This window comes from Manis javanica, chromosome 1, assembly GCF_040802235.1.
Source record: "Manis javanica isolate MJ-LG chromosome 1, MJ_LKY, whole genome shotgun sequence".
Lineage (NCBI taxonomy): Eukaryota > Metazoa > Chordata > Mammalia > Pholidota > Manidae > Manis > Manis javanica.
In genome coordinates this window covers 22252541-22265235 of record NC_133156.1, presented here as the reverse complement: position 1 = coordinate 22265235, position 12695 = coordinate 22252541, and the positions used below count along the sequence as shown (strand labels likewise).

Here is a 12695-nt window from a genome sequence, read left to right as displayed (position 1 = left end):
TGACCATGAGAAAAAAAAACAGTATTTACAGTGATTCTGAGAGTTTGGGGATTGAAGTTGCACAGGAGAAAACGTCACGATCAAAGTACTTTCCTTAGGTCAGTAGTAAGCAAAATTGTCATAAACCCTGTTGGGAAGATAGGGAAAGGGAATGTGGGAGGTGAGGCGAAGTCCTCATAGTCCACAACAGGGGGTCAGTAAATACTGTGTGAAATAGAAATTTCAAGGAAGAGCAGCATAAGGAATTTATTTATAATTTTGGGTGTAAATATTGGAAGAACATTAAGTGCACTGAAGGTAGTTTCCTCTGGGGAGAAGGGTGGGAGCTGGGAAGGACGGGACGCAGGACCACCGTTCCTTAGAAATCTTGCGGTACTGTTTGCTTTTCTAAAATTATGTACAAATGTGACTTTAATAGAAATTACTACTTTAAAAACTAAATGCCGTTTTCATGTGTTTGTACATACACAGGGCCTGTCACTGGGAAATACTCAGTAGCTGGAGCTCCTGCCTGTGGTGAGCTCGGGGGAGGACCCAGAGGGGCACATGCGGAGGCCTAGAGGCAGCGGCTGCATTGGGAGGTGGGAGCAGTGGGTGAGATTGTGGTTCCGAGCAGATACGCCCAAGCCCTGAGCCCCCACATCTGTGGACAGAACCGTGTTTGGAAGTAGGGTCTCTACAGATGTGATCAAAGCTCTCAAGACGAGGCCACCCTGGATTTAGGGTGTATCTGGGGTACACCCAAACTCAGTGACAGAGGGTTTATAAGAAACAGAGAAGAAGAAGACACAGAGACACGGAGGGGAGGCTACATGAGGACGGAGGCAGAGGCTGCAGTCCTGCACCGACAGGCCCGGGAGGGCCAAGGACTGTGCGCTGCCCCCGAGGGAGAGGCGCTCCGAGTGGGCTCTCCCTGAGACCCGAGGAGGAACCGGCCGGGCCACCGTTTTGACTCAGACTTCTGGCATCCAGAACCCTGAGAGAATAAATATCTGTTGTTTTAAGCCGCTCGGCTTGTGGTGATTTATTACAGCACCCCAGAGAGCTAACTCAGGGGGGTCGGCAGATAGCCACGGAAGCCTCACTTGTAGCGATGCGTCATGTTCCTTGGGCTGCATCTACTGCGAGCCTTCCTGGGGAGCCTCCCTGCATTCTCCCCTGAGATCCACTGGCCCGTCGCAAACCGGATGTGCCCAGGGAAACAAATGTTTTATTATTTTTTTCCAGCTTTATTGAGATATAGCTGATGTACAACATTGTGTACGTTTAAGGTGTATGATGTGTTGATTTGATACACATATATTGTAAAATGATGACCACCATAGCTCTAGCTGGCACCTATACCATGTCACATAATTACAATTTCATTTTTGTGGTGAGAACACTTAATATCTGTGCTCTTAGCAACTTCCAGGTATGTAGCATAGTCTTATTAAGTTTGATCACTATGCCGTACATCAGCCCCCCCAGAGCTTACTCGTCTTAGAACTGGAAGTCTGTGCTCTCTGACCAGCAGCTCCCCTCCCCCTGCCCCTCAGCCCCTGGAGCTACCATTCCCGTTGTTTCTACAGGTTCGGCTTTTTTGGATTCCACATGTAAGTGACGTCATACAATATTTGTCTTTCTCTATTTGACTTACTGCACTGAGATAAATGTGTTTTAAAGTGATTTTAGATGCTTACACTCACGTTATGAAATGTGTTTTGGGGACAGCAACTTTTTGGCACCACTGTAGGAAAGGACTTGATTATTTCCCCATTTCATCAGAGAGGCAGATAGGAAACCAAGAAAAGAAATAATTCTCTGAGCCCCTCCTTCTACTAAAGCTCAGTGAGACTGGGCTGTGATGAGGGTCACTCGCTGACAGACCTATTCTCTGTTTTTAGGACTGGCGTCCTAATACTTGACATCAAATGAGTCATCTCGTTTTCTATTCCAATTCTTTTTAAATTTACCTTTCTCCTTGGTCTCATTTCTTTTAGCTCTCCTGGCAATATCTTTAATGACTCACAGAAAACCAGCCCACACCAAAAAGATGATAAATTTAAGAGTTCAAAAATAGTGCTTGAGGTTTACTACCACTGTTCCCTTCAGAGAGGCTCCAGCCGCATGCCCTGCACCGGGTCCTCAGGAATGTCAGCAGTCTCCTCCCCAGGGCCTTTGCACAGGCTGTTGCTTTTACTTCTCATGCTCTTTCTGCTCTTCTGTAACTATAACTACATTTCACTTCCTTTATCTATAGGTTAATCCTAAAAATTAAAAGCCAATCAGTAACATTTAGGAAGGGATTATGTATGTATAAGTCATTAAGAAAACAAGTAGAAAGATAGGGCCTGTTAAAAAAATTCTACTCTTAGGTATTTACTCTTAGGAGAAATAAAAACATATGTCCACAGAAAGACTTATTCTTAAATATTCACAGGGCTTTCATTATTTTTTTTCCCTTCCCTTGTATCACCTATCCTCCCTCCCCCTTCCCTGTTGCAACTACCAGTCTGTTCTCTGTGTTTGTGAGTCATGGGGCTTTAATTACAATGGCTCCAGCCTGGAAACAACCCAAGTTCCATCAACAGGAGATCAGGTAAACAAATTGTGCCCTATTTGTACGATGAACTACTATTCAACAATAAAAAAAAATGAACCCCTGACACATGTAACAACTTGAACCTCCAAAATATGACACTGAACAAAAGACACCAGCTGTGGAAGAGTACATATTACATGATTACATGTGCATAAAGTTCAAAGGCAGGCAAATGAATCTATAACAATAGAAACGGGGAACGGCTGCTGTCTCTGGGTCTGTGGGGTACGGGCAGGAGGGCACCGGCTTGAGGAGACACAAGGGGGCTTCAGGGCTGGTGGAGATGCTCTCGATCTGGCTTTGAGTAATGGGGTTGCACAGGTACGTACACGTGTCAGAACTTAAACTATACACTGAAGATCTGTGCATTTTATTTACATGAAGTATACCTCAATTAGAGAACAATTTCATTTCATATTTTTATAACTTGGCTGCTCGAAAGAGACTTTTTCAGTCATCAAGTCCAGTGTCTCTCATTTTCTTTTCTTTCTGGCTGCGTTCCCTTCTTCCAAATCATACTCAAAGCTCCTATTTGTTAATGACGGGAGAGATTGTCAGGCCTCTGGCTCCAGACTCTTATTTTACGTGCAACATTATGGCTTTGGGTATCTCATTCCTAAACCGATGTCGGATGAGAAGCAGCTGAAGCCCACAGGCAGGTACACTGGTCACCACGAGGGACCTGACGCCTTGGCAGTGAAGGAGAAAAAGAAAAAGTACAACCTGCAATTCAAGAGTGTGGGCCGAGAAGAGCTGAAACAAACTCAGACGATGCTGTACGTTCCCAAGCCAAAGGGCATCACATTTCACAATAGGGTTTGTCCGAAAGGTTAAGTTATATGCAGTATATGCTACTTTAAATGCAAGAAACGGTGGTAAGCACATAAACATTCTACAGAGAACAGTTTAAATAATATTTTTATTTTGGTGCTTGAAGGGATAAATATTCAGATATCGGGGTTAATCCAGTCAGGGATTCAGGCCACTCCCTAGGAGAATGGAGGACTGATGGCAAAGGAGCCGCCTTCGATTGGGTGGTGATCGTTACACAGCTGAGCGGAGGTCCAGGCACCTGGCATGGGTCGTGCATGCGATCAGCTCTGACCTCACAGCGTCGCCACCACCGTGTGGCCGCCGTCCTGTGGCAGGGCTGCTGAGTGAGGCCGAAAGCCTGTGCCTTCCTCGGGGTCCACGGATACAGGCCCTCTGTAGGGCGAGGCCCGTGGAAACAAAACATCTTCTCATTTTCCTGAAAGTAAATCATCATTCTGAATAGCTTCTAGTTTCCTGGGTGATGTCTACTCTTTGGAGATTTGCAGGTGTTGTCCGGTAAACTTAAAAAACTAAAACCAAACAAACTGAACTTCCTATAACACTTAGAAAATATACAAGTGGGCAAAGTATTAAAAGTGCTTTTTTGTTGCGCTGAAGGAGAACCTCGATGGATAGAACTTAGAAGCAAGAAAAAGGTGGATAAATAGAGAGGATGAAAATTTGTGATGAGCAGCAGCTGAAGAAAACCTTACTGAACTTGGAAAGTGTAATGAAAAGGGGATCCCTCCTAGTTTGAGGCATTGTATCCTTGAACTCAGATCCATTGAATTAGACGCGGTGTTATCTCAGGAGAATGAGAACAGGGGGGCAGGAACTGCTGGGAGGAGAGAGCGTGGACATCCGCAGTGGTCAAGAGAGATGCATATGCGGGTGGGTGGGAGGCTCTCAAGGGAAATGGACACTGCCAAGCTGATTTGTTTTTTAACTACCAAAGCATGCCCGGGACATTCTCCCTAGATGCTAGGCTTAGAGATGGGGAGAGTTTCGACGATATTTTTATCCATTACAAGAACAAGCAATTCTTTCATCTTTGGCTAATGTATTACTAATTCTAAAAAGATGACCTCAAGGAAATTTTGAAACAAAATGACCTGTCATAATTCCAATAGTCTTTAACTACTAATATTTTATGTTTATGTTTCTTCTAGACTAAAAGTCTTTCTTTAGCCATATTTTTGGGCAAGTAAATTTCCTCTTGGCATAAAAGTAAAATAGCTTCTGGCCCCTAACAAGCTGGGAAGAATTCTCCAGTCCTGTGTCATCTGCCTTAAACTGGAAACTTGAACTGCAGAGATCATTTACCTGCAATTATCATTTCACAATGGTTTTAAACAGTCTTCGTGAACCCCCCTCTCAACAACAGCCGATCCATGGTCATTTGGTCGGCAGAAGGGAAGGAAGGCAAATACTGTGGGTAAGAACACAACTCTCTTGTTCTCTACAGTGGGCTTAGGATATACCATCCTAATTTCCTGTTCAGTAAGGAAAATGAGGCCCAGAAGGGTGATAGAATTAATAAATGTTAGATCCAAGATTTGAACCAAGCTCTTAAAAAAAAAAAAACCTCATAATTTTAAATAATTTTAGATTTATAAAAAAGTTTTTTAAATAGTACACAGAATTAAAGCATATCCTTCATCTGTTAACAATTATACAACCATCGTTTGTCAAAACCAGAAAATCAGCATTGTTACCACACTACTAATTGAACTACAGACCTCCTTTGAATTTCATCAGTTTTTTCTCTAGTGTCCTTTTGTCTCTCATTCTGGGATCGAGTCGAGAATCTCAGTTGTATTTAGTTATTACGTCTCCTTAGTTTCTTCCGATCTGGAAGAGAGCCTCAGTATTTGAGTTTCAGGGCCTTGACACTTCTGAAGAGTCATGGTCAGGTATTTTGTGAATGTCCCTCAACTGAGGTGTGTTTGTTTTCCCGCCATTAGTTGAGGTTATGCACTTTTGCAAGAATACCCCCGCGGTGCATGTCCTTCTCTGTGCACCCTCTCAGGATGCAGGGATGTACATAGTGTTCATATGTCCTGTTACTGGTGAGGTGAACCTTGATCACTTGGGGAAGGTGGTGTCTGTCAGACTTCTGCTATAAATTTACTATTTTTTTCTTTGGAATTGGTAAATATCTTGTAGGAGATACATTGAGACTATGCTGATATCCTGTTCTTCCTCAGATTTTCACCCTCAATCTTAGTACCTACCAGTGGCCCTTGCCTGCAGTAATTATTATTCTGATGTTTACCAGTAGTGACTTGGAATGTATTTACACTGGGGTGTTTGGACTCATGGATACTTATTTTACTCTATGGATCATAACCCAATATTATAGTGACTCATCTTTTGCTCTAATCGTTCCAGCTGTGGCTCCTGGGAACCCCTTTAGGCGGGGCCCATGCCTTATCATTGTGGGACTGTTGTTGTTTTGAGTACTTCCCTGTTTTCTGGCACAAGATTTCCAGGCTCAGTTAGACTTTCCCTACTCCAGCCCAAGAATCAGCCACTTCTCTGAGGAACCTTATGACCCCAAGGCCTTTTGACATAAGCCTCTTACAGGCCCTCCACCGGCTCATGGTACTTCTTAAACAGTTTGGCTTGAGCCCTTTGTAAATTTTCCCAGAAATATGCTCTAAAGGCAGGTAGGGTTTGTACTTGTTGAGTCCGTCCGCGTCATCCCCACTGCCTGTTCTCACCCCCTCTGCTGTGTCTGCTCTTTTTGAGTCACTGAGATGAGGGGGCAGGAAGGTGAGGAGATTACAAGTGGTTTTGCAGGCAAATAAAAGTGTCAATACAGGCAGACATGACGCGGATAGGATTGGTAGGCTGGGGGAGCGCCCGGATGGGACTCAAATATACACATCAAATTCATTTTGTTTCACCACCATGCAAATCAAAAGAACGCAGGAGCTTCTAGAGCAAGTCAGAATTTTAAAGTTTTTTCCTGGCACTTGATCCCCTCTGGAAGGAAATTGCTCTCTGTGACTCTAGCGTCTCTTCCCTCCCAACTTGCTTCTGGCAGCTGTCTGGGCTCATTCGCGGGGCCACGCAGGTCGGCCTCTCCCAGCCTCCCGCATGCTCCTCGGGTAGAGACGGGTAAGAGTCAACAGATGGACGTTACGTCACAACAGAGCCGAGGTCGCAGTGGAGATTAAAAGGAAGACTGAAGACCCAAACCTCAAAATTCTAGACTTCTAATCTTTTACATAAAAAAAACTTATAAAACAACTTAGCTAACTTTCCAAATAGATGAGTATGTATGTGTCATGACTTAAACATCTGAAGTAAGGCCCATATTCTATTCCAGGATTTCAGAACACGTAAAGTATGACCTGTCCTAACAGTTGTGGTTTCTTGGGGTTTGTTATGAGTGTTAGACTGTTTTTTCGGCTATACAAACAGTTGTTCCATATCTTTTTATTTTTAAGTTTCTGTAAGTGACTCTGCATCTTCCTCTATGTGCCCGCCCCTGTATGTGAGCGGCGGTGTGTGTGTGTGGTGCACGCGTGCGTGAGGGAAAGAGGACAAGAGGAGAGAGCAAGAGCCATGACACACTGGTTTCTTTCTTGTTCAGGAAATTTAATACATGTCAGCACAAATCCGAGACTGACTCATCTGGCAGGAGCAGCAAGTTCACGTGCCAGAGCGCACAGAGAACGGGGCGAGGTCTCAAGAGGGGAAGGGCGGGGAGCCAGTTTACAAGTTAAGATATCAGGGGAGGTGCCTCATTGGAATTATTTTCTTTCTCATAGTCGCATTGAATTTTCACGCCGACCTCCGCAGTCCTCGTCCCGAGCTATCCAGGAAATCTCTTCTCCCCATGGTCCCCCAATCATTTAGCTACTAAGCCCGACCTATTCCGCCGCCCCCACATCTTGTACGTTCATCTCCTGCTTTCTGTCCCTGCAGGTACCCACTTGATTCAGGCCTTCACTGCGTTTTGTCGGGACCACCGCTCTAGTCTTCCCATCCTGGACGTCTCTGAGTTACTCATCCCTGAAAACTCACCCAGGCAGCTCTTCCTACTCAGTAAGAGCCGTCCATTCTCTCTCGATGTCGCCACTGAACCCAGTGTTACCCCCTTCAATAGTTCCCCCAAATATATTCTACTTGATAGCTTACACACTTACCTCCCCTACTCGGCCAAGGCTGAGAACTTCTTGAGGACTGCAACTGCGTCCTCCTTATGTCAAGGTCCCCCGCGCCTGGTGCAGTGGGTGCTCGAGGAATGCGTGGTCAGTGGACGAGAAGATGGCCTCGTCCATTGGGTGGGTGAACAAACGAAGGAGCCCCCTCAGCTCACTGATGAACTGTTACTACTCGTGTCAACCCCTGGCTGATGTTTCTCCCTGGGGCTGACAGTTCATTACATGGAAGATCATATCCTTTAAGATGATATCTTACAAGTAATAGTTTCTCTTTTACAAGTAATTATGTTCTCAAGATACCAAGTTATTTTGAAGGCATTTGTAGTTATTATGCCTCGTGCCTCCATCTAGTGTAACAAATTGGTGTTACAGCAGTTAAGGTATCTGTATAAATATAAGAAACACAGTTGTGAAAAAATTTATAGAAAACTAGCTTTCTCCAGGTTCAAAAACCTCCCATGTGTCTACTTTGTACTTTACACAGCTCAGTAAGGTTTTTCTTGCCAAAAAGACTGATTTCTAAATATCTGGACCGGGTCATGCCACTAGAAAATAATGTGGCTATATATGTGAAAAGCATTTACAATTAGTCTGTCTTTCACCACTTTTAAGTTGAAGAGTCATTGATATGTAGTAACAAAAAAAGTTATTCATGTGTTTTATAGAATAATATTTTTGTGAACTATTGCCAAACAATGCCAGCAATTTAACTAATATTTATTTTTTAGTGATCAAAATACGCCTCAAGGTAAATACTATTTCATCATGACAGCCATTTTAATAAAGCTTAAAAATGAATGTAACAAAATAATATGCTGTTCGGGCCTAAGTCCTGATGTAGGTATGCATGCATCTGCCTACCTGCCTATCATCTATCATCTGTCTAGACTATAAAGAAAAGCAAGGGGCTGTGAGCGTAGCAGCTTCAGATGAGCGGCCACCTCTGCGGAGAGGCCAGGGCAGCGGCTCGGGGAGGGACCTCAAGCAGCGTCCACAGCATCGGAAGTATTTTCATTCTGCTTGAGTTCATGGGTTCATGAATGTTTATTTTATTGTTATGCTTCCTAACTTAGATGCACATATTTTTTGATCCAGAAATCCTGCCTTTGAGACTATCTCCTACAGAAACAAAGCACCAATATATAAGGATATGCATTAAAAAGGAATGCAGCTGCGTAAGCTCCGTGTATATTCTGCTTCTGTGCTCTTACCTAAGTGTGATCAACATATTGGTTTTTCATAAGGGCAAATTTAATCATTTAAAATTTATTAAATTACCAAGTAAAAATATTTGATGACTTTTAAAAACTTTAATATATAACTTAAAAATATGGTTCAGTATACATATGCATAAATATAATAAGGTATGTTATGCTGATAAAATAACTGAGTATGAGATTGGAGACAGGTCTGGTAGAAGACAAAGAGGTAAATTAAGCACAATGTTTTCATATGGGGGTTTAAGAAACTTAAAATCATCCTTGTTGTATATTATCAGAACACAATATTCTATAGTATTTTCTTTAGCTTCTCACATTAGTATGAATTGGTAGTTGTTCCCCCAACAATATTTTATATCAAGAATGAATGCACCAACCCAATGTGTATATTGCTATTCATCAGTATTTTGGATTTGTTTTATATTAATAGATAACACAAATAAATAACTACATTATTGTTATGAATCCAATATTTGCAACTAGACTGATTGAATTACCTAAGAAAATCAATTGCATTTTTATATGCTAGCAAGAAACTTGGGAAATGAAATAAAAGTTATCATTTACAAGAGCATCAAATACATAAACCTATTTATAAAAAACACAAACCTACATAAAAGAGAGGTATGTCATGATGGATTGGAAGACCAAGTTTGCTGGTCTCCCCAAATTGATCTACACATTGAACAGAAACCTGATAAGAATTCCAGTGGTATTTGTAAAAAACAACAAGCTGGTCCTAAAGTTAGTGTGGAAATGTGAAGCACCAATAGTGAAAATGATCTCAAAATGCAAGAAAAGGGCTGGAAGAGTAAACAGCTTGGTCTAAGACTCGCTACAGAGCTAGTGTGGTCAGGACAGGGTGGAATCAGCCTAATAGACAAAGAAGCCAATGGAACAGACCAGGGTCCAGAAAGAGACCACATCTGGTAACTGATCAGTTTTGGACAGTGCTGCTAAGGCAATTCGATGGGGAGCCCTGCCTCACAGCCATCACCCAGAACAAGACAGTAAACATTGTGATTTTTTTCCCCTTCACGTATTTCACCCCCCACCCCCTCCCTTATAGCTACCATCGGGCTGTCCTCTGTGCCTGTTCTCTCTGTTCATCAGTTTTTTGGATTCTTCATGTAAGTGAAATCATATGGTATTTTGTCTTTCTCTGACTTCACTGAGCATAATACCCTTTAAGTACATCCATGTTGCTGCAAATGGCAAGATTTCATTCTTTTTTATGGCTGAGTAGTGTCCCATTGTATATACGTACCTCATCTTCTTTACCTATTCATCCATAGGACACTTAGGTTGCTTCCATGTTTCCGCTATTGTAAATAATACTTCAGTAAACATAGGGGTGCATATGTTACCAAGTACAGCTTGTACGACTCACAGCATGACATGCAATAGATCAAGAGACAAGGTGTTGGGGCAAGGAAAGCGACTGTATTTGGAAAGCCAGCAGACCTGTTGGCCATCTGTATGTCTTTGCAAAAAATGTCTATTCAAGTCCTCTGGCCATTTTTTTAATAGGATTGTTTGTTGTTTTTTTGGTGTTGAGTTGTATGAGTTCTTTACATATTGGATATTAGCCCATTGTTTGATATATCATTTGCAAATATACTTCCATACAGTCGGTTGCCTTTTCATTTTGTTGTTCAGGAAACATTTTTTAAAGGCTCTATTGAGATAAAATTCATATATCATATAGTTCAGTTAAAGTATACAGTTCAATGGATTTTACTGTATTTACAGGGTTGCACAGTCATCATCACTATCTGATATTAGGACTACTTCATCACCCCAAAAAGAGATCCGATCCTTGTTACTGGTCTTCCCCAGTTCTTCTCCCCACCTCCCCACCTACTTTCTGCCCATAAGATATGGAGCCTTACAATCTGTGACCCCCTAAGCATGACTTCTTTCACTTAACACGATGCTTTCAAGGTTCATCCAACTTGGAGCACATGTCAGTACTTCCTTCCCTTTTATTGCTGAATAGTATCACATTGTATGGCTATCTTACATTTAAAATAACTATTTGAATAAACATTTGGGTTATTTATACTTTGTGGCTATTGTGAATGAACATTTCTGTACAAGTGTTTGTGTGGATGCATGTTTTCATTTCTCTTGGGTATGTACTTAGCAGGTGCTGGGTCACATGGTAGCTCTGTGTTTAACCTTAAGGAACTGCCAGGCCATTTTCCAAAGTGGTTGCACCATTTTACATCTCTGGTAGCAATTTATGGGGGACACAGTTCTCCTATCCTCGCCAACACTTGGCACTGTCTCTTTTTGATTATAGCTGCCCTACTGTGTGCGAGGTGTCATCTCATTGTGGGGAAATATATATATATATATATATACTTTTTTGAGAGGGCATCTCTCATATTTATTGGTCAAATGGTTGTTAACAACAATAAAATTCTGTATAGGGGAGTCAATGCTCAATGCACAATCATTAATCCATCCCAAGCCTAATTCTCGTCTGTCTCCAATCTTCTGAAGCATAACGAACAAGTTCTTACATGGTGAACAAATTCTTACATAGTGAATAAGTTCTTACATGGTGAACAGTACAAGGGCATTCATCACAGAAACTTTTGGTTTTGACCACGCATTATGAACTATAAAATTTCAGGTCAAATATGAACATTTGTTTGATTTTTATACTTGATTTATATGTGGATCCCACATTTCTCCCTTTATTATTATTATTATTATTATTATTATTATTATTTTTAATAAAATGCTGAAGTGGCAGGTAGATGCAAGATAAAGATAGAAAACATAGTTTAGTGCTGTAAGAGGGCAAAGGTAGATGATCAGGTGTGTGCCTGTAGACTAAGTATTAATCCAAGCTAGACAAGGGCAGCAAAACATCCACGGATGCAGAAGATTTCTCTCAAAACAGGGGGGGTGAGGTTCTGAGCCTCACCTCTGTTGATCCCCAATTTCTCACCTGATGGCCCCCCTGTGACTGTGCCTGTCTTAGGTTGTTCCTCCCTTGAGGAATCTTACCCGTCTCTGGCTAACCAGTCATCTTCTGGGGCCATACAGGGAGATGTAAAGTTGGTAAGTGAGAGAGAAGCAATATTCTTTGAAAAGGTTAGCTTTTTACTTTTTTGCAGATTTATTCCCTGTGGCTTCTATGCCCAGCATTTGTTTTGAGGTATCTTTACCACTTGGAGGAATTATGATACTCGGTAAATTTGATATGAGGCACAAATTCTATTTAAGGGTTGTAATTAGTAAGGAAGAAGAAAAGCTATAGAGGTAGCAGACGGAAGAAAACATGGGAGGATTGATTATTTCTTTGACATATCTTCTTGTAGAGTAACTTAAGCATGTATGGTTTTAAACTACTAATTAAATTGCACACACACATTAGCATAATAGGAATACAGTTACATAACCAAAGCAGATCTATAATTACCAGCCATCTCCAGTGAAACCAAGAAAACCAGTTAGGCACCCTAGGCATTTGTGAAAATTTGTCTATGATATAATGGATATTGTCCAACTGAACTTGAACAGTCTGAGAGAAATCAGACAAATTAAAACAACCCATTCCTGGGAACTGTTCACATCCCATATGTTCTTTTAACAGTAGATAGTCTGTAGTCGTAAGATTTTGGAGCAGTACAACTTGCACTTCTCCTAATTCTTGGTTGAGTTCCAACAGTACAGATCCAGTCAAATTTGTTGTTTTACTGTATGCACAGGGCAGCTTAGATATCTCCTTCTTCATTCCAATGGCAAGTCCAGGAACCGGTGGGATGGATGCAGCTACAACTGCAGCATCGCCTGGATCTTTGTTGAGGTTTTTTGATGATCATCTTCTGGTATGACTCTTCCAGAGAGTGCTGATGTTGGAAGTTCTTTTTCATATCATATCTTAGT

General features: G+C 41.8%; 1 protein-coding gene across 15 annotated transcripts in view; it reads left to right on the top strand.

The window, feature by feature from the left end:
- Nucleotides 1–8650: 8650 nt before the first annotated feature.
- LOC108409459 (phosphatidylinositol 3,4,5-trisphosphate 3-phosphatase TPTE2-like) overlaps nt 8651–12695 on the top strand; it is a 74030-nt gene continuing 69985 nt past the window's right edge. For all 15 annotated transcript variants that reach the window (XM_073229805.1, XM_073229789.1, XM_073229790.1 and 12 more), the window contains exon 1: nt 8651–8747. The gene's annotated coding sequence lies outside the window, so the exon portion shown is untranslated. The remainder of the gene's footprint in view (nt 8748–12695) is intronic.